This window comes from Anser cygnoides, chromosome 2 (genome assembly GCF_040182565.1).
Source record: "Anser cygnoides isolate HZ-2024a breed goose chromosome 2, Taihu_goose_T2T_genome, whole genome shotgun sequence".
Lineage (NCBI taxonomy): Eukaryota > Metazoa > Chordata > Aves > Anseriformes > Anatidae > Anser > Anser cygnoides.
The window spans coordinates 52,756,575-52,782,532 of record NC_089874.1 but is presented as its reverse complement, the minus strand read 5'-3'; the positions used below and the strand labels follow the sequence as shown (position 1 = coordinate 52,782,532).

The 25,958-nt window shown below is 41.0% G+C and overlaps 1 long non-coding RNA gene across 1 annotated transcript; it reads right to left on the bottom strand.

Annotated features, from left to right (window-relative positions):
* Positions 1–9,874: 9,874 nt before the first annotated feature.
* On the bottom strand, positions 9,875–14,042 carry LOC106041685 (uncharacterized). Its single transcript, XR_007161122.2, has 3 exons — positions 13,901–14,042; positions 12,570–12,765; positions 9,875–10,614 (listed from the first exon to the last, which is right to left on the bottom strand). It is a non-coding gene; the product is annotated as an uncharacterized lncRNA (long non-coding RNA).
* Positions 14,043–25,958: the final 11,916 nt, after the last annotated feature.

The following is a 25,958-nucleotide window of genomic DNA, read 5'->3' as shown; positions in this document are numbered from 1 at the left end:
AATGCTGCAAATTCAGGTTGAGCACTGGGAGATATTGTTGTGGGCTTAGGCAGAGCAAGGGAAGAACATGCCCCTTTAGTATCTCCCCACAGACAGAAATGTGATAAAAGAGCTTGGCAGATTCATGTACCTGGGGGTGGGACTCGCTTCTCCAATAAGTTTCCATTCTGCTTCCTCCTCAGGTCGAGGCCCAGTCAGGCCTCCACAGGGAGGAACATACGGAAAACAGCGGCAGTGAGTTCTGCCCCCCCCCAATGCCCAGTTTCAGCATGCCACTTTGCGTGGCCAAGTGCTGTAAAAGAGAGCCAAGAACAGCAAGAATGGAAGCAAGCAGGGCTTTAAAACCCAAACCAAACCTTTACAAAGCACCTAACCCCAAAAGAGCTCCGCTGAGCGGAGAATTTCAGCTGGAAACATACAGCTCTGTCCGAGGTATTCGATAACACCATATACACAGCTGCACCCTGCTTGCTGCCCTCAGATTTTTAGCAAGTTTTTAAAGCAGAAAACAACTCACTGCATGCTAGGCAGCTCAAAACAGGTGCAGCCAAAAGTGAACAAGGGTGGGGATTGGGAGGCTTTGGATTTTCTTGCTGATAATGGCTGACATAATGGCTTAATGCATGGGAACGAAAGTCAGTGAAGGATCTGATGGGCACCAAACATGCACTATAATTTTACTTCCCCTGACTTGTACTTTTTTTTACTGATCTTCCTAGCCTGAGCTGTGATGACTTCAGAGGGAAGGGAGTTGGTAGCAGTAGGTTTTTGTTGTTGTTTTTGTTTTTTGCTTTTATCTGCACAGCTCTAGATCTGAGAAAAAGATGGATAAGAAAAGGATTTTTCCCAATCTATAGAAATAAAATGCAGCCGTGTGGATCCCAACGTACAAACAAGTGTCAGCATGTCTGAAACACTGTACCTGTTGTAATTAAAACTCACAAGCAACTACAAAATAACTTTGTTTCTGTCTTCATGGCACAAAGCTTGCAGACATTCCTAAATGGGCTGACAGAAAAGTCAGCAAGGACAGAAACCTGTTATCGCCTGAATGAATTAGGGTTATTTGTTATTGTTGTTTCTATCAAGCAAAAAACAAAACAAAACAAAAAAACACCGCAAGATATTGATGATTCCCCTTTTCTAGTTCCTGCTGGATGTCAGAAGGAAAAAGCTTTAGACTTACATGTTGATTACACAGGTATAAATATCCTGTCTTTAGCTCTTCCTTCTCACAGGCTTGAAATTATTTCACATGTCAATTTAAACAATTATTTAAATCAAACAATAGCTCAATTTTTATTTTTATTTTTTTTTCAGTGGCTGAGACTATTTCCAAAAGCAGGTAGGGGATTTAGCTACATAACCCTAAGCTGAAAAAAGATAAGTGACTATATTGCCTTGAAGACATTGAGAACATCCATTTGTAGTCTTTTCCCTACGCCCTCCACAATTTCCTTATTTCTAGTTCAAAATTATGTTACTGCATATATCACAAAATTAAGTCCTTCCTGAAGAAGCTTTTTCAACTTTCTTCTCTGTTATACTGCATGGTCAACACCAAGCATGCAGAACATACGTTTTAGTGATTGCCACAGCAATAATTCAGAGAACCAGTTTCCTTTCAAAACACTTCAGAATAACAAGGAGTTGGGGGAGGGAAGTTATCAGGATGCTGGAAAGCACTAATACAATTTATTAGACAAACCCTGTGCGGATGCAATGGCAGGTCTGCTATCAAAGGCAAAAACCTTCAGGCATTTTACATCCCATAATCCCAATGAAAGCCTGTTTTTGCAGATACCCTGCAGTTCATGAATCACTGGCTGTAGCATACAAAATCCCTTATTTAAGTAATTACAGTACAATACACAAATCTGCACAGTGGCTGATGTTATATAAAATATTCCAAGTAACTACAACACTAAAAAAAAAAAAAATCACCACCCACAACAACAAAAAAGGAAACAACTGCCTTGCTGTAAGCACATTTTGTGAACTGGGAGATGCTCTGATCTAATCATACCAGGTCTGTCCTGGGGAATGGAAGATGTCTGGCAATACAAGAACCCAAGTGAAACATGGACAGAGAATGGCTCCTCTCTCCAGATGTGATTTTCCATTTGTTTTCACTTGGGCTTCATGGTTTTATTATTGCCACCTTAGCTTTCAAATATCAAAGAACACAGAAAGATCTCAAATCTCAACCCTTAGCCATGCATTGCCCCAGTAATGGGACTGGCTTCTACTTCTTCAGCAGAATGAACCAAAAGCCTGGTATTTGGGGAAGATACCTAAATTCGACTAGATTTTGTGCAGGCCTATCTCTGTACTCTGTCCTGATTTATCTCCTCACCTGGGCAGCTTAGCTTTAAATTCAGCAATGGAGAAAATAGGTTTCCTTCATGAAGAGCCCTAATTTGACCAGTGTTGGCTTCATCTACCAAATGCATATTTCACCAGAGCTTGTACCCTTCCGTTTTTCTGCAAATCAGACTTGAAGTGACAGGCAGGTGGCATTTTGCCAAGTCACTTCCAGATCAGACCAACTTTCAGTCATACCCACATAACCAGAGCACCACCACCAGCACCAAAAGATAAAGAAAGGCAGAATTGCATTATAATTTACAGAGCATGATGAATGCGTACAATCTGGATTAATTAGAAAGTATGCTCTACTCCTCTATTTAAAATTTAAGATATGGTGAAGGTCACATCAGAAAAAAATTTGAATTGGAAAATGAGCTTTACTTTTACTGTAAGGGTTTTCTGACTTCCTCTTTCAGAGGAAACATACAGTCCTTCAGGGGAAGTCCTCATTAAAAAAATGCTGGTCTGAATCAGACTTAGCATTCTCAGAAGTCTTGTGTACCTCTCACATGGTCCAGCTTCTCAATATGAAATTTATCTTCTAGTTCTTTGTGCAAGGAATCCGCAGAGCAATTAGAACTTGCTTGGCAAGGGGAAAACTGATAATGGCCCACAAAACATAAGGTCAATCCATATTTTCAAAGTATTGTATGAAATGGAAATCTTTCTCCAAAGTACTTCACTACAGCCCAATAAAGTATTACATTCTGGTGGAATTTTATCCTGTTAAAGTTGGCAAAGGTTTCTTCCCCAGAGAGTAAGTTTGGTTCAGGTTTAATTTAATTTCATCTCCCCCCCCGCCCCCAAATCAATGTAATTGCTCAGGTGCAGGTTCACAGGTTCCTAAGACAGTCTAAATTAAATGACCCACAGCAAACAAGGCTACACCACACAAACAAACAAAAAACACAGCAAACACCAACTACACAGTGAAAATGGGGAGGAGTAACAATTACCACCTCATCAAATGCTGTGTTAGGTTCATGTGGAACTCTCAGGGCAGGCTGTTAAATTGTACGACTGTATGACTACATAAGTTTTTGTTTGAAGGAAGTCAGAGCCAGGTTGCAGAAGACTTTCCTGGGTTAGGTCTGCCTTTTTCTACAAGCATCAATCACAAAGAGTACAAGTGGTTTGAGTTAAAGATGCAGTGAAGAGTTTGGCAGAAATTTGGACTGCTCTGTATGTGGGATGCTGTGATTCCTCCAGCTGCAATTCCCTGGGAAGCATTTCACCTAGCCAACACCTGACAGGAAATATTTAAGAGGTTGTAAGTCTTCTTTAGAAGAAAATTACAGCAGAAACATATAACAACTAAAACATCAGAAAAAGGCTTTTTACAGTTTGTGTTCTAGGTGCCCGACTGAAATCCTGGCTCCATAAAAAGTATTCTGCTGTGTGCTTCTAGGAGGCCAAGCTTGCCAAAGTCTAGATAGTTTTCATATATATTTGATTTGCTGTGTTACTGGCATCATAGTCAGAGAAGAGTAGGTTTAATCACACTCTGAACAACAGACATAGTGTACCCAGAGATGGAAAAATGGTTTGCATGGCCCTATGCACCTCAACAGGTAGTCATTTAATAACAGAAAGGTGTCCCTGTCCTTCTCATTTACAGTATTTATTTTCCAGAGCCAGAGAGGCATAACTTTGAGAACTTTTTTTTTTTTTTTTTCCAATAGTTGATGTGTTGACACTGATTTCACTTTTCTCTGAAGAGTTTTTTTGACTCAAGAGAATACCAAGATTTTTTACTCAGGGATCATATTGCTATAGCATGACAACCAGTTTGTCTGCTATAACAGAGATAGTGTTGTACCACAATACCTAATCAACACCTTTTATATGCATACAGGTTGTTTCATGGCTATAATTTAAAGTACAGAGCAAAAGGTCCAGACTTATGGAAAAAGGTTGTTGTGGCTGTCATACAAATATTTTGCTAAAAAGCAAACAAACTAACAAAAAACAACTCACAACCAAAGTAAACACAAGAGGTGGAGAAGGGGTGCAGACTATTCACTCCTACAACTTTATGTCAGTTTAGTGAACTCATTGCTGCCACAATTGCAGCAGTACACAACAGATGAGATGGCCAGCACCTAAAAACAAAATCCAAGAAAACAAAAGTTTAAAAAGCAAGCCATATTTTAATAAGATGTGTCTAATGCCTAGTATTGGTCTGTGTGCATCTTTGATCTCATGATTCATGAATGAGATTAGACCAGACCTTCTAGAAAAAAATGGGTATTAATCTATGCCCCTTTTCTTGTACTTCCCCTTAGCAACTACCTACTTGAAAACTCAGAAAATGAAATCTCCGAATCATCAGAAAAAAAATAACATTAAAAAGAAAGATGAAAAACCCACAGCTCCACTAATCACTTGGAATAGTCTGTGTAGCCACCAACTTAAACAGAGATCTTTGGTCTATTTTGTTGTATCATGTGACCTCAAGAAAATGAGCTTGGAAGGTAAATATACAAAGTAGTATTTAGCAAGGCTGTAGGTGAAGGGGGACAAAAACCCCTCCTATGGTTGTCAAAGTGAAAAGGAGGGTGACACTCTTACAGAGTTAGAGGAGGTCAATAAATCACCAACCTTATCTTGCAAACAGAGCCTGTGACTTCAAAAATTAGCTCATTTATTCTGCACAATTAAATTTATTGAAGTGTGACAGAAAAAGTTTAGCAGTCGCTGATGCAGAAAGGCAGCAACAACGGAGGCAGGCAACTGAGTGAATGACACAATTAGTTGATTTTCATTTTATTTATCAATATAATTATTGAATTGTATTTATCCTATTTCACAGATTTTTACCATTATTACAGCCTGGGCCTCAAGGGAAAGAATTAGTTCAAATTTTCAGTCTAACTTAATGTGATTATAGAGCTTCTAATAAAAGAAAAGTTCTATAAAGTGCCACACAATCTTGTATTCAATGTCACCCCACCATCAGTCTCTGAAATCCAGAATCCTTTCATGTAAAGGCAGGAAATTGAATATGAATTGTGAATGCACTACATTTTCTAGGTGGCAAACAAACCTGTTTGCAGTATCCCACTTTGCTGTTGCTTTAAATGAGCCAAGATTCATCCCCAGTTTTAAACTTAGGGATATGTTTCTTCCTTAAAAAAACATTAAAATAATAATAATAAAAAACACTGAACAATACTTGTGCCCATCCCTACTTCAGGCTTCGGTAGACGTCAATTATTTGGTTAATATTGTGAAAAGAATGCAGGAAAATTGGAAAAAGACTGCTGTGTCAGAGGAGCAGTGGATGAATATGGTTCTTACACAAAATCAATCATTTTGTTTCATAGTATAAAAAATATAACCTCCAAAGATTCCAACAAGAATATTTTAACAAAATAAAAGCTACTGACCAATTAGAAAGTAATCTATTAGCAAAACTGACTTTTGCTCTTGTCCAGTCCAGTTTAAAAATATCTAGAGTATTCTAAGTTGCTTTTGCTCTTCTTGGCATGCTGCTTGTCATTCACAGTGTCCGCTTTGGCTTTGAACTTGTAAGAGACAGGATGAGACATGCTGAACCTGACTCATGCACATATTCCACCCTTGCCTTCTACATACATGAGGAAGCAAGCACATGTTCAGGAGCAAGCTATATAATAACTCATGTCCTTTCTCACAGGTTCAGGAAATTAGACCACATGCTATTGCAAGTGTCTAACTTTTCCAATGTTTTGAAAGACTGTATTTCCATTGCAACTAGCTTATTCAGTTCTATCCTCCACTTCCATTCCATAAAAATTATTTGCTCTGAGGTACAGGCCACTTCTCTAAATGTTGGTCACAGTGCCATGGAACATTGCCTAAAACATTAAAACATGGAGAGCTTCCAGCCTAATTCTATAGCCATAATTAATAAAAATGAATATTATTACTCATAATTAATAGCCGGCTTTGGGTGATAAGATGCCTCCAGAATTCCCTTTATCAACATATTCAAGTTACTGAGATCTTGATGTCTGAGTAGGCTCTCGCTATATTTTGGGAACTTAGTATAGTCACTTTTGTAACAATGGGCAAGAAGTGACATTTCCATTTATAAGACATATAGATTAATAGAGCTAATAAACTGGGACTATTTAAGTTAAATATAATATATGCTCTCTGCAGAAAAAGGATCAAAAAAAAGAAAGGCATATATCACATATTTTGCTTTGTGTGTTTCTTTTGGGTAAAGCCTGGGAAGTTACCTCTCTGTTTATGTTTACATAATTATATGCCTTGCTGGAACATGGAGCTCCTGGGAACTGTTCCTTAGCAGCACTGAGCAAGGATCTGCTCACTCTGGAGACATAAAAGCAGAGGTGGCCTTTTTTCCTAAAACCTTTCAATTCCACATCAGAAAGGATATAGCAAAGGAACATACTAGAACAAGAAGGGATCAAAGAAATATAATTTTAAGTGCTTTATTGGCTGGAGATGTTTCCACTTCAGCTTGTATGAGGTATCAGCAGAGAAGAATAGCATACTTTCAAGGACTAACATATAATCTTTGCAGAATTCATCAAGGCTCTCACCAGCAGGGAGAAACTGCACGTGAATGCATGAACTGGGCTTCTTGGCCCAACTAAGGATTCAGCAGTTAAGTAATCATGAATACATTCTTTTTCACTCCAAGAGCCCCAAATTATCTTGCAAATAAAGAGCACCACTGTGTCATGAGACCCCAATAAGACAGGTAAACCTCCTTTATCCACGGCCCCTTAAAAGAGAGGAAAAAGGGGCTTGAACACCAAAGAACTGGATTTTACTAAAATATAAATTAGGAATCTTCACTTCCCAAAGCATTGTAAACTGGACTGACTAGATCAAGCACAATCACCATAAAATTAATAACATAAATCATTTTTTCCTGGTTCAGTGCATCCTCACAGGTCAAGTCCTTGCCTTCAACCCTGCTTATATTCAATTCAGGCAACATTTTTACAACAGCAAGCCTCTTCTGGTCCTTATGGAGCTTCTTCTTGTCAAAGAAAAACAAATCTAACTTATCAACTGAGGATGAATAAAGCAGACATTGTCCATCACATCTTGGCATTATCCTCATTTTGCAATTGGGAAACAGAAGCCCAGGAAGGGGGGTTCCAAGATAATAAAAATTTCCAGGTGACCTCTGCCTTCCCAGGTTCCTCTCTTGACTTTCCAACCCCATGTTGCTGGCTTACACAGCATGCCATAAAACCTTAGGTGAGTCCATTTTAAGAAGTTTTTCATGTGCTGGAAACTCTAGTGGAACTTATACACCCATCCCTCAAAAAGACATTGTTCATGTGAATAAATAGAGCATCATGTGCGATCCATCTGATGTAAAAGATTTTGTTTCTTTAAAATGTCACAAGCCTGGAGGATGTTTTTCACCACCTACAACAATTAACATGGCTTTGCTTTACTCTCTGTTTTCCAAAACAAAACCTTTATCAAGGCAGTTTTGTTCAGGGATGAATTTCGTTCATGATTGCCTTCACAAGCTTCCCAGACTAACCCCGTGAATTGCTATACAACCATCAGGGCTCTGAACTGACTTTTCATTCCAAATCAAATATGGTTTTCTAAATAATTATTTACCCTCAAACAGGTCACAGAGGCCCTAACAGCAATGTATTCCTCCTCCTTCCATATGTAGAATCATTACTTGAAAGGGCAATATGCCTCAGGTTTCCATACTACCCAACAATTTGTCTTTTCTTTAAGCCACGCTATGCATAAGAATTAATGTGCATCAAAGCTGAAGAAAGCGTGTTCAACTCCAGAGGACACAAATTAATAGCATACAGTCACTGAGAACAAAATGCAGAGGAACACTGAGTGTATGAATTTCCTGAGCCCCTCCAATGGCTTTCTATTAACAGGGGCCTAGCACACAGTAAATAGCAGTTCTTCAAAGCACAGTGGGCAGTATCATGTCTTTTCATCTCTCTTATTTCATTTTTCTTAACCTAAATGTAAAGATTTACCTGTCTGAAACACTTGGCACTCCAGTGCTATAGGAGGTTGACAGCAAGGATTCCAGGCCTAAAATGGGCTGAGCTGTAGGAAAGGGAGATAATGGACTTGAATCCACAGCATAGAAGAGTGTAATCAGAAGTTGACATGAGTTGCGTAGTGTTTCAAGGTGAAGAAACCCTGTGTGTCCTGTGTGTATTATGTTCAGTTTTGGGCCCCTCACTACAAGAAGGACATCAAGGTGCTGAAGCATGTCCAAAGAAGGGCAACAAAGCTGGTGAAGATTGTAGAGCACAAGTCTTAGGAGGAGTGGCTGAGGGAGCTGTGGTTACTTAGCCTAGAGAAAAGGAGGCTCAGGGGAGACCTCATCGTTCTCTAGAGCTGCCTCAAAGGAGGTTGTAGTGAGGTGGGGGTTGGTTTCTTCTCCCAATCAACAAGCAATAGGACAAGAGGAAATGGCCTCAAGTTGTGCCTGGGAAGGTTTAGGTTGGATATTAGCAAATATTTATTCAGTGAAAGGGCTGTGAAGTGTTGGAACAAGCTGCCCAGGGAAGTGGTTGAGTCACCATCCCTGGAGGTATTCAAAAGCTGTGTAGATGTGGTGCTTAGGGACATGGTTTAGGGGCAGAGTTGGCAGTGCTAGGTTAACAGATGAACCTGATGATCTTGGAGGTCTTTTCCAGCCTAAATGATTCTATGATTCTGTGAACCCACTTCTCCATATAGTTTCTACTGGATCCACTTGGACCTGTCCTGAGTTTGAACACCAAGCAAAATTCCCTGTTAAGAAAGCTCAAGTGCTACAAAACCTGGGTCAGCTCTGTCAGCTCCAGCTTCCCCATCATTGATCTGCCCAACACTTCCTTCACAGCTTCACTCAAATTATAAATGGCTCTGCTCAACAGAGCTAACCTTCACATATGCTGTGCTTAGTTAGAGGAGGGGCAGGTTACTGTTACTCTAAAACTAGTGACCTGAACATGACAGTGAGCTGTAAATCAGTTGCAAGGGACAATAACTGAAGCTAACACAACTGAGAATGCACAGGAAGCGGGGACAGTACCCAGAGTTCATGACTCTTCTCCAATGGCTCTGGTGAGACTATGCTGTGCAGACTGTGCTCAGGCCTTGTAGCATCACTTACATGAAGTTTGACAATAGATAAGATATATTAAAAGAATACAGCCTAGAGCAGTGAAATTTTAACTATAGATGATTATGGCTAGGAGTCTAACCTTAAAAATGTTTTTTCCTGTGATTAATTGCAAACAAGAGAAATTGATGCAGATCAAAAAAAATGTTCCCTTCCCACAACTGTTAGAATCTTTGAACAGTAGGGAAGCCACCGGTCTGAAGTTAAAAAAACAAAAAAATGCTTTAGAAAGAGAGATGCAGCTGAAGGAGTAGGCCATAGCTTCAGGGAGTAGGCCAGTATACAAGACTTTGGAAGAAGAAATGCTGTGTTTAACACCTCTTACTTGCTTTTATGTCACCTTAGACATCAGAACACCAGCTGGGCCTTCTCTCTGCATTTGAGTTACCAGAACTCAGGAGTCAACAGATCACCCTATTGTTGAATGGGGAGGTCACCAAGAATAGAGAGCCAAGGTCTACATAATGGTGGATGGCGTGAAGACAAGAGACAGCAGAAGAGAAGTTCAGATTGGCTATAAGGAACATTTATATCCCTTATTTAAGGAATGATATGAGGAGTCAAGTACTGGAACCTAGAGGTTGTGTGGCTTCCTTGGAAGTCCGGAGGTTTCCAAGGCCCATCTGGATAAAGCCCTGAAACTCATCTCACGGCTGATCCTGCTTGGAGCAAAACATTGGACTAGAGACCTCCTAAGGTGCCTTCCAACCTGAATTATCCTATGATCCTACCAGCATTGATTTTTCTTGTCTATTCCCTATTCATTGGCCCTATACGAGAAAAGAAAGCAACTCCATATTTGGTAGCAGACTGTCTTGGTATTGAAATGTTTGGGTTCTGGTCCCTTTTGTAATGGCCAATTGAGATTAAAATCAGATGTGTAATATCTGTGTGTCAATACCCAATTTTGTCTTCAGTGCAGCAAGTAGTTTCTAGCATAAAAGTGTTTGCCTCTGTATACTGCTGTACATACTACACACGGTATGATGTTCTGCTACAGTGAGCTGCAAGAAGAAAAGTACATACATGTGGGAAATTAGGCTTCATCTCCTGTTAAAATATCTGAAGTTCCATTACACTCTTCCAGCTCAGCACCATCTTCCGTTGCATTTCTGCAGGATGAGAACATAAGGAAATGCCATTCCTTTTACAGCTAAACCGTGCTATTACTCCAACTACTCCTGAGATACTGGTACTGTTTGTTCTCCTAGCAGCGACTTTGAGGAACTTGAACAGTCACATACTGCTCAAAGAAAATATAAAAGAAGAAAAACAAGCTGAAATTCTGGTGGAGACCCTAATTATGAGCACAGAAGTTGAAATAAGTTTTTTTTCCTTTAAGTCCAGAATGTCCAGCCTGTACAACACAGCAAGAATTTCTAACCCTTCTCAAATAATCTCATTGGTGCCAGATATTTAGTGCAATGATTTCAGCAGTGAATGTCAAATCTCTCTCAAATATTTGCATGGTTCCTAGCTCCTAAACTGACAAGCTTTAATTTAAGCAGTTATAAGTGAAATCTGCCACAGCACATGTTGGTTGAGATATTTAAATGATACAGGCCACAATGAGAAAGACATAGAGCACATTCAATCCTCATTAGAATCAGTGTGGCAGGGGCTCTTCTTCTCATTACAGATACTTAAACAATAAATTAATTAAAAACTCTTCAAAAAGCCCAAACTCAAAACTATTCAAGATGTGTGGGAAAAATGCCACACTCTAGCAATCTGCTCTTTATGGAAAAAAATGGCAATCCTCTTCTCTCATCTTTATTCTCATCATTATTTCTCTTTTCTCTGCACAGCCCATGTGGAGTATATAATACATAACAAAGAAAATAAGGCAATGGAAAGTGTGTGAGGATATTAATTCCTGCATCATACCTCTGAGCAAGCTCATGTCAATGCAACCCAGCAATGTAGTGGCAAACTTAACTCGGGAGCCTCGTCAATTTGCTAAAAGAATTCCCCAGTCTTTTAGACACGAGTCCTTAATAAACTTTGCTCTTCTCAGACCATATTATTGTCTTTTACCCATCCTTTAGAGATACAATATGCTTCCTGGGACAGACACTATGTCCTTTTTATTTTACTTTTTTCAGGAAAGCACTTGATGTCATCCTGTCTCTATCTATCGTCTCACTCCGTAACAAAGCCTTTTGAACCTGTTGGCATATTTCAAGTCCACTTGCTAGAAGACTAAGCAATGAAAGATGAATTTCCACAAATATTGAGAAAGTAAGGAAGCAGTACGGGAAAGAACTGTAGTGCTCTTAAAAAAAGAGAGCCCTAAGAAGAGCTCTATTATTATATTCCCAACCAAAGATAAATATCTATAAAATTGGAACATAACTGCAAGATGCTGTTAGATCTCCACCTGTTACACAGGTACCTACCTTTATAGTCTGTCCTTTGGACTCCTTAAAACTCAACTCACTTCTGAAATCCTTTGAACTTGAAACAGTTTTATTCTTAATAAACAATCCAGACAATCTTGTCAGATTCAGTTGGAACATCTTTCAGAGTCTATAAATAATTTTCACATCTCCATACTGTAAATTTAGTGCAGAATTTCAAGCCTTACTTTTCAGATGCCAAATCATTTTAGTAGAAAGCTTTTTAGGTAATAGAATCTTTCTTGTATTATGCATTCATAAATTTCTTTCAGTGATAAAGGTGTAGTTCAAAGATCATTTCAACACTGCTGATTAGTTTCTTAATTAAATTACTGTGTTTAAAAAGGGATAAATAAATACTGGTCACAGTTTAAAGGGAGGGAAAAGTGGGTCACAGCACTTGAAAAGGCTGCCCAACGAAATAAAAACAACAAAACATTGCATTTTTCTCTCTGCAGAAGCATGTTTGCAAACGGTTAGTGTGATGTCTCCTTCCCAAGAGGTGAAATGAAAACCCTGGGCTGAGCTTTCACAAAAGATGGGGTCAATCAAGGGTGTTTTGTAAGGTGGAGGATGAGATTTACAGCAACATAACCAGTTGGCCCATTCATCATTACACACTACACATGTCCTAAATTAGGAGAGCATGAAGCGGGTGGATACATTACATTGTTTCCTGAGAAGCACGTTGAGTGAGTTGTTCTTGTTCCAGTTCTTTGAGACTCAACACCACATCTCCCAGGAATCTGTAAATCATCAGCAGGTGATATTTGTTGGCTGTCATACCATGGACAGTCAGAGCTGGTTACAACTTTTACCAGGCTTTTGCTGATCGTGTTTTTAATGTTCTCTTTTTCTGGGAAGCTGCAAAACAAATCACAAACCAAGAAGCAAAGTAGCACAGTACAAAACAAAATTCCAGAGATAAGAGACATGCTGATAATACAGTCTTTGACATTTGTTTGGGAGCACTGCTGAGTTAAATATCCATCCTTTACCAGATTAATAAATGTACATCTGCTCTCTCTCTCTGTTCACCTATGCAGCCCCTGTCAGTACAGTATCTGAACACCCCTGAAACATCAGTGAACTTACCCTCATAGCATCACTTTGAGGGATGAAAAGAAATGAGGTACTGGGACAGGATATTCATGGCAGTGATGTGGCACATCCTTCATATTGTTGTGGGGTTTTGTTTTTGTTTTGTTCTGTTTGTTGTTGCTGTTGTTGTTTTTTAAGGGCTCAGGAATGGGTCTTTTGAAAGATTAATGTGGCCTGTTATTTTCTACACTTGGAGACACATCAGTGTAGGATATTACCTAGTATGTTATGCCATCATTAGCTTTGCAGTGTATATCAGAATTAGAGTGTAGACAAGTAATGGTGACATTTATTATCACCATAGTGAAGTAGGAATGGGTCTAATTCTAGTGTGTCAGAAGATATACACAATAATATACCTCCTCATGATACTGAAAAAAATCAAGCAGATGAAAAAGGACTGAGTACAGGCTCTCTCAGCAATGTTTAACCATAACAAGTAGAGTGTGAAGGAACACCACCATACAAAGATATTTGGTCTTTGGCATGGACCATAGGTAGCAAGTAATGTGTGCTAAAATTACAGCAGCTGATCAGTTGAACCTATAAGACGAACAGGCAAATGAAACTGCCACATCTTCACGGGAGAAAGGATTTTTCATGGGTGTAGCCCAACTCCTTTTTTAACTCAGCAGAGAACTTCCATATGACTTAGGGAGCTTGGACTTCGTCTTTATAAAAAGTGACACAAAGTTTGTATTTTATAAGGGACTGAATTCCTAGGGAATATCAACTAGTTTAGCACCCTCCAATGGAGTCTCTTATTACAGCATATTAGCAGGGGATTTCTGAACATCTGGAAGCCTGAACATTCAAAGTCCTAGACAAACAGCAAGTGCATACAGGTGAAAAGTCAGATGCAGCCAAAATGCATTCAACTTACTGTATGTACACTCACCAACTCACTGTGCAAAGCACTAAAATGCAGGCATCACACTTCTGAGCTGGGCCTTCCAGACAAAAGTATATCTATGCATGTATTTTTGACTCACGTGACCCATCCACAATTTTGCAATGCATCTTCCTCCCCTTCCTTGTTTGGATAGGGTTTGCCTCTGCCCTGTTTATAGACATAAAATAGTATCAGGGAAACAGTTGATATAAAGCAAGTGTTCTGAATTATTTATGTTGTTGTTTTTTTTTTTTTCTGGAACAAAAAAAAAAAACAGAAAAAAATAAAAGAATACCAAACATACCTATCCAGCTATGCAGCAGAAATGGACTTGAGGATCCAGTAACAAATATAGCCCAGTATAAAAGTATGGTTTGCATTTTGTGGAGAAAATACATGTCACATCATGTATGGGTATGTGAGTTTCCCATGGATTAAGCAAACATCACCATATGCTACTGGTCAAAAATATGTATTTGCATGTACAGAGATAAAGACATTTATCTCTTTCTGCCATTTCTAACAGCACACAGAGCTGGAGTTCATAGCAGGATCTGGCAATGAGAGACCAACACGTGCATGTGAATGTGGCCCAGCAGAGATGTATACATTTATTTGTATATTTCTACTGCATCAGGGGTAGAATATGCAGTTTGTTTCTTCTCTTTGACAAATTTGAGGAGGACTCATACTGCTAAGCCCTTGCAGCATAACACCTTAGAGGGCATTCCTGGCCCAAGCCACAAAATTCAGCTGGGTAGCCGAGCTGCAGATATAAACCTGAGAGTTTCCACACCACAGCCACGGGGAGAGTTTCCACACCATGCTACAGAATCACAGCTCTGCGATAACATCTTTACTATTCTCTAGAGAGGAGTCTATCAAGAGCTTTTCAGAGCTACAGGCCTGACATTTTTTGTTCATGAAACCATTTTTCTGTGGCCATGGTATGCATTTATCTGAAGATTATGTTCAACTCTCCCCTTTCCAAAACTTCTGATAGAAGTGCTGGTAGATGTTCTCTAGCCTGTCAAGGATGAAACAAACACAGGGAAATCTTGGAAAGACATCAAGCAGAGAGGAGCCTCAATCACAACGATGAGATATCAAGTGTGGATAAAGATCCAAACTTAGCCAGGGCCTTAAGCCCCTTGCCTGAGGTTTATTTGGCCCCTTTCTGTCCATAATGTCAATTCTTTACAACTCTTTACAATTTTAAACCAAATTCTGTGACACTGGCCATTCAGGAACTCAGGCTGGTTTTTGTTAAATGCTGGGAAAATTGGCCTTTTTGACATGGAGTTTTAACTTTTGCCTCTGGGAAGCAAAGAAAATAAAAATAGATAAGTAACTACAGCATGAGAGTGAGGTTTACATAGCCCATGTAAATGGCCATACTTTCTTTATTTCAACCTGTTTCATCTTCAAACTATCTTTTCAGCTTTACATTAAAGATGGATCTTATCATAGATATCTGTCTCAAATCCAAGGCTAGATTTGGAACATCCTCTACCTGGGTCAACCCCTTTTAACCCCATGCCTGCCCATTACAGCATATAAGCCCTGGTTCAGAACTGCACCAGAACTTCCAAGCTGCCCTCTTAAAATTAATTAATTATTAATAATAAAAAATATATTTATAAACTTGCTGCTCTGCTGCTCATAAAGCTTCCCTCTGCTTCAATTTAGTCTGTCTCCCTGTAGGTCATCCAATAGTCAATTAAAGAGAACTTGTCTTATTGCCCCATACATTTTGCCTCTTAGCGTTAGTATGTGCTGTTCAGGAAGCAAAAGAAAACAGTTGTTTACTAGCGTGACAATGCCTTACAAGCATATTGAGTACATTTCTTGCATCCCATCTCTTCCCCTTTCTCCCTGTAAGGCCAGAAGCCTGTTCTTACAGATGTTTCATGGTCAAGGCCAGAGCTGACAATCAGAGTGGTGAAGGCACCATGCAGCAACACAGCTGCTCTTTGCTCACATGGGAAGTCCTTAAGGGGAGGCTACCAGCACCACTGCCCCTGCCTTGATAAACACACCCCTGCCTTGATAAACATGGCTGTACAGACACTGAAACTGGTTGCAGATCTCCCCTTTGCTCCCGTGATGCAGATACAGACCACTGACTCAAAATCTCTGTGCTCTAGGATGCCTTTCCTGTTTTAAACATGACCATTTTTATCCATGACAATTTCAAAATTTGGTATCTTGGAAACTCCCAGGGCTCAATACAAGTCACATGAAGTCCCAGTGGAAAACAGATTCTTCCGTTTTGATAACACACAGTTTGTTTAGAAAGCTGGCAGTTCAGAGGAGACTGAACCATGGTTCCTGCCAAGCTGGAGCCTCGCACTACAGTAACTGGGGCAATGACTAAGGATTATTATTTTTTTCCCACAGTAGTAGAATCGAGACATCATTCATCTATGTATGTTTCCCTCTGTTTCAAACGATGGCTGTTAAAGGATGACCCACACACTTACAGAAAATGTAATACTTGAGAGAACCTCTTTGTCCAGCCACTTGCTCCAGAAAACTCAGGTCATGTACCTCCAGCAACCTCTTTGTTCAGATACCCCTGCTGGCCTTTAAAACACAAAACGAAGTCCTCCTAAGGTTATATAAAGGAGAACCTCAATAAAACATCAAATAGACGGAAAAGCATTTCTCCTCCTCCTTCAGTGAGCATACAGCAGCCTCCCCACTAGGTTCACCCCTCCTCACACACGAGCCCAGCACTTGTAACAATCTTAGTAACTTGTAACAGTCTTAGAGAGCTTCCCCTCAGCCTGCTGGAGGCTTACGCCAACTACTGATCTAGTCTTAATCCTATCGAACCATCAATATCTTCAAACACCTTGTTGGCTTGTGAATGGCAAGGAAAGAGGGGGTTATTCCTTGTCATCCTCAGCCCAGCGAACACCAGGCTTGGTAATCACACCACACAATGTCTAAGGTCTTCCTTATAGGTGCAGTCCTACAGAGAACAAATGCGTTCCCTCTCCCCGCAGAGGAGAATGGGCACCACAAAGGAGCCCATCTTCGAAAATTACTCAGGAGGTAGCACAGCAGTCACCAAGACCCAGAAGCTTTTTACAGAGCCCCAGAGGAAGGACTGCCAGTGGGATTTAACAGTGTAAAACACATGCAAACATGACCAAAAAAATCCAGCTGCTGCCAAGCCAGTTGCATTTTGGGTGCAACTTGGTCTCAAGCTGACTAGTGCTTTGAGGCGGTCTTCCCACACCTTTTCTTTATTGTTAGCAGCAAAAACATGCCAAAGGGGTGCGGATCTGCACAAATGTGAAGCTGGGCTACTCAAAAAAGAGAAAACACATGTCTTAATACAGAAGAAGAAAAACAGTCCCTCCACCCTTTCCCCACTGCACCTTCTACACCTGCTGTGTGCTCACACGTTAGAGAGCTCCCAATTCTTCTTTCAGTCCCAGAGCTTTCAGTGCTTTCTGCTCAGCTCCAAGGCCTGCACCATTCCTGCTGGCTCCCAGGAGACCCTCTGTGAAGGCCATGCAGGGATGTCACAGCCAACTGCCATGCTCAGGGGTTTCCCATTTTGCTCTGATCTGTGTTTGGGTAGGGGTGTCGGGGAACAAAAGGATGCCCTAAACTACACCCTGAAAAAGACCTTCTGCCCTCCCTTATAGACCTTAAAGAAGGGACATTTCCCCCCTCTCTTCAAAACTGAAGCAGGCAGAATAAAATAACCTTCTTCCTTGCTTCTCACCCATGTTTTTTATAACAAAATAACATATACACAAGCTGCAAACAAATAAAATAGCTACCTCCCTTCAGAGCAAATTATACAGCTTTTCCTGGCATATTTTTCCACTCTAAAACCACCCCAAGAAGGAAACCAATAAGTGGGCACCCTCAGGAGGCTGGGGACAAGCACCAGAACAAGCTCCACTATAAATCAGTTGCACAGTCGCAGATACAAAAATGATGAGGATGCAGAGAAGCCCATAAGGAAATCAACCATTTTGTCAACAGAGAAGGGCTTGAATATTGTGCAGTAAATATGGCTAGGGGCCACACACTGAGCAGTAAGGAGAAAACTAAACATTAAGTTTCTGCTCAGTAATTGATCACAGCCCATTCTGTGCACAAAATAAGGCAGGAATGAGAGGGGGGAAAACAGTAGAAGTGTGTGTAATTAAAGGCTACAGGAGAGAAAGAGAGTCAGGAGCAGACTGAGATACCATGGGTAACCATTCTGGCATTCCCTGACCTGAAAGCATCATGCACTTGTGTGTATGAGTGTGTGTGTGTGTGTGTGCATGCTGTGCACATGCAATTACCCCACCAATTACACTGATTAGTGGCCAAGTTCATTGAGAGGCTTCTACAGGGAAGGGAACTGAGGCTGGAAGAACAAGTGACAGAGCTCTAGCAGCAAGAAGCTATGCAGAAAGTCAGAGTAAATGTTTCCTTATATTGCCCATGCATATATATAATTCCCACTAGTGCAGAACTTAGGTGAGTAGGGAGGAGGTACAGGCAAATTGCAGGTTACCTGCTGGAAAACTGTAGCCTTGCCTTTGCAACTCTGAATGCATCCTTTAAATAATTTCTCTTTTAATGTGCACGTATTCAGCTTTAGTGTGAACAATGGCTGGAGTAGGAGGAATTCATGCCGCCTAAATTTGAGTGATAATCTTCAGTGGGAAGCTAGACACCTACCCATCATTTATACCTTTAAAAAACCTCCTCCAAAATGCCGTTTCCCTGCAGATCCTGCAGTTCAGTTGACTTTGACAAAAAACAGTTTCTCCAGTCTCTGGGACAGGCCAGAAGGAGGGTGAGTGTAGTCATTCTTCCCCAAGGCAAGGCCTGGGTGGAGCTGCAAGAAATGAGGCAGGCAGTGAATGGGAAGTGGAGGTAGCCTGGGGAGGGGAGGTGGTGTGAGCAAGTACTGAGGCAGCAGCTGGGGTGAGAGAGGAAGCAGTCAGTGCTGGGGGAGAAGAGAAACTAGATAACTCTGTTCTCTCCAGGCAAAAAGGGGGCATGGAAGAGGGAAATCAGAGGGCAGCTCTTGTTACTCTGACTCCTGGCAACCCGGGAAGCCTTGTTCCACCCATTAGAAAAACGATCGGTCTATAGTCTATAGCATAGAGAAAAGAGGGGACGGAGCCTGGCTGTTTATTTCGGGCATGAGGCACCCCGTCCACGAAACCTGCCAAAGTTGCCAGACGTTTTTCCACTGGTTTGGGCCTAGTGAGGCCAGAAAGCCAACTGCTAATCTCTAACACATGCGTTGTCTCAGCAGTCGCAGCGGGGTGAGGCACAGGGGCTCTAATTTTCGCTCACAGCCTTCCCGCTAACGCCCAGCGTGCCTCTCCCTTCACCGCCAGGCTTTGCTGCTTCTGCGCCGGCCATTTTCCACCCTCTGTTTCCAAAAGCCAGCTGTAGGGCCAGGGAAGGTGGTGTAGCAGCGTGAGGGAGCAAAACCCAAGTGCAGCCACTTAAAGCAAATATTATTTTTCAACTGAAATACTTTTTTTTTTTTTTTTCCCAGTTTATTTTTAGAACAATGGTAAAACATACAAATCCTAGAGGCCTCAAGCACTTTCCTGCTGTGCTGGTGACTTAATTTATTTCTTTAATTTGTTAAAACCTCACCAAAAAAAATGTTATTCTTTGGAGACTTTGCTAGCCCAAGTTTTGCATGTATTATTTGCTGCAAAAGATTAATGAGGTAGCGGAGGCAATTTTTAATGGATTCCCTTGGTTTTCTCTCACTCTCCCTCACTTTTCCATTTTTTTTTTGTTGTTTGTTTTTTTGTTTTTTTTTTTTTTCCAACTAACACGGCAGTCCAGGTCCATGAATCTGCTAAGTGCTCTCTGCAGGCAGGATGCACAGTAAGGGAAGAAAGTCATGAAGTCTAAAAGCCTCTTTCACAACTCCTCCCCTTCTCTTTCACCACCGGGAGCCACGGCGTTACCCAGCATGCTGCACCAGCCTCCTGCACCTCCTCCAGCACCTCTGCAGCTCCATCTTCTGCAGGGTTTGGAGGGACTGGATGGTGCTGACACCCCAAGTTTACAGGAAGGCTGTGCGTGTGACAAGGGCTAATCCTATGCATAGTTTGGAGGTGCTGTCAGCCAGCCAGACAATGCGCTGAGGCCCTTCTCTTGGCTTGGGTTAGAAATCTGCCGACACTCCCAGCGACTCTCGGGGAGCGTGTTGGAGCTCAGCCGCAGAAAACTTCCCATCGACCTGCTTCTCTTACGGGAACTCAGTGCTGCCTGGGGTGTAGCAGCAGCACAAGCTTTGATGGTGATGACTGAGGATCAGATCTGTTTCTCTTACCTCACCCAGAACAACCAGGCTATTTGTCAAGAAGATGCACTATGCTCAGAAGTGTTTAAATCCTTTTTACTCTCTCAGCCCACATGCAGCCTCTGTTCCAGCGCAGCTCTATGCGGGAGATTTTGCCTAACAGGAGGTGAACTGGAGAGAGACATGAGGAAAACAGAAAGTGAGGGAACACAGCGAGGGCAGGTGAAGATGCTGGGGTCAGGGCAGAGAGAGACATGACATGTTCCTTATGTTCCTTGTGATAGTTCTAGAGACAGGGTAGGTCTGTAATCAGGCAAGGATGTGTAAAAGGGAAAAGAAATCACAACTCCCTTCTGCAGAAGTTAGGAAAAGGAAGGTGCAAATCTGCTGTAAGGCAGCCAACAGAGGCCTCTACTCTTTCTCCACATGCAAGGCTGATTTTTGAACCTGAATGAACCAAAGAGAAACTTTACTTCATTCAGGCTTGGTTGTGAGCAGCCACTCTTCTAGTTTGCCTCCCTGCCTTTAGGGAAGTCTGCTCATCACTTTAGGGCTGGACACTCTGTCCTATTTACAGAAGGGCTGAACTCCAAAAGACCTACAGCATGACTAAGACCAGGCAATTCACATCATGACACTCAAATCACTTGGAAAAGTTTGGAAATCTGTCCAAATTGGATCACCAGAGAGAACGTACAATAAGACAAGAGTCGGGGTTTGGCTGGTGGTCCAAGGGCCACATATGGTCTGTGGGACAAATCCACGCAGACCAGTACTTTTTTGCCACAGCCTCAACCCCAACACTGTCAAGACCATTGTTAGACACAAAAGTTCCCTGAGCAATTGAGCCCCTACAGTGTGCTATTCAAGCAAATACACCAGTGCATTTTCCTCACCCTCTTTTTTTCCCCCCAAGTGGTTGATAACACCAAACAGAAACAGCAAAGCTTAGCAACAGTGTAGGAACAGGGAAAGGGCGTGAGAGTACCTGTCTGGAGCAGCTGTCTCAAAGTCAATGACATACAATAAATAACCCTGAACACTGGATGACAGAGCTGTCATTCTCCCCAGAGGTGCCAGAAATGTCACAAACCACAACAGAGACCTGGCAGTGATTTGAAGACCCCACAGAAGAATTTTTATAGCACCATATTTCATAGCTTCTTTTGTTATCTTGTGGGACCAACTTCCTGATTTCTCCCCTGTCTCTGCCTCCCCATTCATTGGCATTTACTCAGAAACTCTCAGTCTCCACTGCTGGTGATGTATTCAGGTCACTGGCTGCTTATCCCCAGAGGCACCTAGATCACTCCAATGCACAGAAAACAGAGGGCTTCATGTACTGTGCCTAATGCTGGGATCCAAAGGAAGGGCTGCTGAGGGAGACAAAAATAAAAAATAAAATGATAGCTCCTTTCTGGTTCGGACTAAGAAGCATGGTCACCTGTGAGGAGGAAATGTCCCCTGTGTACTTATCTGTTGTCAGAGGCAAGACTTCTGCCTGCACTGAACTCTGTGCTATCAGACAAGGTAGCTTAGAGATACCTCAGGCATTTCTAGATGAGTGGCAAGCACAGGCTTATCCCCTCTAAGGTATCCTGAGAAAGTATGAACAATTACTTCTACCAACAGAAGTTTGACATGTCCAGAGATAGCCCTTGGAACCTCGGAACATCACTGACTGTATTCTCCAGTATACCACTTTGATCAAAAACTCATATGGATTCCCCTTCTGCGTTTTATTTATTTATTTATTTATTTATTTGGTTTTGCTTTGCTTTGTTTTGCTTTTGAATGGGATGACGCATGATCAACAATACTGTAAAGGTATAGTAATGGTACTTAAATAACCTCATACACAGCAAAGATTCCCATACACATTCATTTAAAGTTGGCCTGAGGCAAGCCAAATACACAAACAATTAGAGATCTGTAGGCATGCCAAGAAATATTCATGCAGCTTATAGGCCCAAGAGAAAATGTAATAAAGATTAAGAATATTATTAACACATATATGGAGGTAATAGTGTTTGATGAATTTCTGTATTGAGTACCTCTGCGATCCTGGCAAGCCCCAGAAAAAGGACTGGACTGATATTTTCCATGTTTTTCTACAGCTGTCAAATCTGTAGCACTGCTGTAGCACTAAGTGTCTGAAATTTAAAAGGCTGCTAAACCATCTTCCTTTGTTTTGTTACACAGTAATTAGATCCACCTCAGTCACCCAGTTCCTGACAAATGTTTCTGCTTTACTCACATACCAAGATGTCTATTGCCCATTTCTTTATTATTTTTTTCCAAACAAAGGCTTCCTTTTCCTGAACCCTGTAAATTTTTATTCCCAACAGTATTTAGCACACAAAGCAGGTGATATCAGAAGTGCAAATGCTTCCATATTCTTTGAATTACTATAAACTGTTGTATGGTTTTGTTCATATAAAGTACACAGTCTTTTGATTTCCTGGCCAGTCCATTCCTCGCTCACAAGTTAACAAGGCTATAGGCAGGGAGAGACATAAGAAAGGCCACCCAATTAAAGGGAGAAAATGAAGATCAAAACAGCTACCGTGCTGTCACATGGCCAGGTACATTTCTATGTACCTGGTGCAATCACTGATAACAGGCTAGTTAACAAAGCGCTTGTCACTTTGCCATGACCTTCATCAGTCACCTGGCTCTAGCTTTATGAGAGCTGACTACTTTTTAAGTTAAAAATGCTTAGATTAAAAATATTAGTAACATTGGAAATCCTCAAACAGCTTCACTGAAAACAACAACAAAAGGAACAACTTTGAAATTACAAGTACTGTGGAAAGGGCTCTGTATAATTTAATACCTACACACACGTTATTTTCATCTCCATTAAACCAGAAGAATCTGAGCATTGAAGGTCCATGCTTCCTTGAGGACTGGGACAGTACCATGTTGCATGTAAGCATCCAGATCAGACCCCTGGAGCTGCTCAGACATAAGCTGATGGATGTAGCATGTACTGTTTTCCTGATTCTGCATCCAGAAACCACAGCATAAGCAGAAGGTCACAAGCAGGGCTCTGAAACGATCACTCATATATTCTCAGCATCCCAAACTGGGCAAGGGTCCCATTGCTCTAGGGATTAATGTTGTGGATTCAGTGTTCCCAAACTCAGCGTTCCTGTTCTTCCACACTGAATGTGAAGTGAGGACAGGCAACTCACTGCTGCACATAGACTACAAGTCTTTATTAAAACACCATGATGAAGATAATCTACATTTCAGAGAGAGCTCATGCCTAAAATTTACTAGGAAAAAATATAACACAAATTTTACTTTTGAAAAGGGAAAAACAAAAACAAGTCTTCCATCAATTCTCCCTCAGGAATATTAAGAGGACTTCCTCTTCAAGTAAGTGGAGGAAGCTGAGAAAAGTTCACCGCACATCATAGCAAATAAAGCTCTTGTTAAATAACAGAAAACAAACCACAGCAATGATTTTTTGACTTGTTCTGCTGCTTTCAAACAAAATTTCTCTGCATTCAGCTGTCTCCAGAGCACTCAGTGAAAGAGAATAGGGAGTCTAAAGTGCTAATAGTTCATCAGAACCACTAGACGTTCCAATTTCCAAAGAAGGCCGGTCAGTTTGCCTCCTGGCGAACTTGGTATTTTACACGATGAGCTGGAAAGAATCCACTTTAAATAAAATAGCAAGGAAAATCCAAATAACCGGAGCAAGAATACAAGTAAGATGTTGTTACCTAACAGTCAAGTAGGTTTACAACTGGTCTCTAAAAAAACAAAGGAAGAAAACCCACCAAAATGCTGAATGCAAAGAACAGCTGGATCATTTTTCGTGACCTGGCCTAATGCAGCAAGATTGGAATTTTTAAGTTCCTGAGTTTAAAAAAAAAAAAAAAAAAATGTTGCTGTTCACTTTCTGCCATCCGTATTAGTTGTATTAGTTGTCATTTGCCCCCCAGGACCAAACTATTCAAAATCCAGATAACTAATTAGCACCAAATCAAACTGAAGGAACAGCACCACAGCTTTACATATTGTCCTTGAAACGTTTGTACAGCAGGAGTGACCTTTTGATGAGATAGGACCATTTGTTGACTCCCTGAATCCCATAGTTCAGACTACCTACTTGAAAATATTTCCCATGAAAAGCCTCTCAACAGCTGCAAGCTCCACCGGTCTGGCAGTGAATTGCAAGCAAGATGAAAACAAACCTAAGGAAAAGGGAGAGCATTCTTAGTCATTTATTGTATGTTCAGCAGGTATTGCTCATTTACTTATTTGGGAAATATCCAGACCCCTTTCCTACAGCTCCTTCTCTGATGCTTTCCTGAAACCTACAGTATTGTGAACTGCTTTAAAGAGGACAGCTTTTGTGCCACCAGAGTTAGCAAGGGTGGACATAGATCTTATCACAGCAAGGGACCCCCATGATCACTTGGGCAATAACAAAGGAACTATCTTACCACATCAGCTGGTGCTCACTAAGGGTCAGGAAAGGAAGGGAACTTTGATGACACAAATTTCAGGTTTCTTCCTATGGAATACTCTGGCATACCCAGACATGGATATGAACATGATGCTTATTGCTGGGTACTATTCTTTCAGGCACAAATTTCCTGATCTTACAGGGCTGTTTCACCTAGTAGCTCCCAACCTGACTTCCTGAAAGCAGCAGAGGACAGCTGCTGAAACCTCATCCATCTAGACAAAGTCAACATGACCTGTGGATGCAGTCCAGCTCTGCCAGGAAGGACCTAACAGTGAGTGCGGCTGAGGAAATATTATTGCAGCCTGGAGGCTTTTTCATGCAGGGTTCTATTTTGGTGCAACATTTCTTGTTGCGTGAAAATACCTGGGACACTTTGGGAACTGTAGCCACAGATAACATTTAGTTCTAAGTCACAGCGGCTTTGCTGATACGTGTTTCACCACACTTCTGATTTGGGTGTGAATGTTCATGTAAGGGAACACTGAAGGATAATATACTGTGTAATCATTTGTCATGGCCCAGAACATATAATGAACCCAACAAAAAGTGCAGTAAATTAAATAAGTGTTCCTTGCCAGTCCAAACAAACATTTTTTCTATTGCTTTTACAAGACTGTACTAACCCACAGAACTCCAGTGTTTTAGGACTTCATTTATTAGCAGCAAGAAAAAAGTCACACTGATCTGAAGCAAGACAGAAAAGTGCATTAGCCCAATTTCATCATCAACACAGATGTAGTGGATATATATATACAAGGAAATGTTTACTGGATCCCTTTGCTAATACACAAGTTGATCTAATCTAAAACCATTCCATAATGCATATTTCCATATAATGAACCATTTTGATGCAAGCTATTTAATGTGATTGCTGTATTTTTTTCAGGCAGGAGAGCCATGTGAGGAACAAATGATGGCACTTCAGTCCACAGGATTCACTGTTTGCAGGAGGAGGTGGACTTCAATCAAAATTAATTAACCTCTTTTACTTTATCTATGTTGAGAGAGAGAGAGAGAGAGAGAGAAAGAGAGAGAGGGAGAAAGAGAGAATCGCTGACTTAACTGATGGGAAATCCTCAAGGACCTGGATAAAGAAGTCGTGTGTGTCCACTTGCCCTAACCTCTATTTGGCCTTCTAGCTAGGTACAAAGGGCATATAAGTAAAGCATCTGATACGTCTTCTCTCTGGGAAACTCAACAAGTTAATAAGTCATTTTGAGCTATTATGTTTTGATGCATGGAAGAAAAAAAAAACTTGGCTTTCCTGAGACAGTACAGCT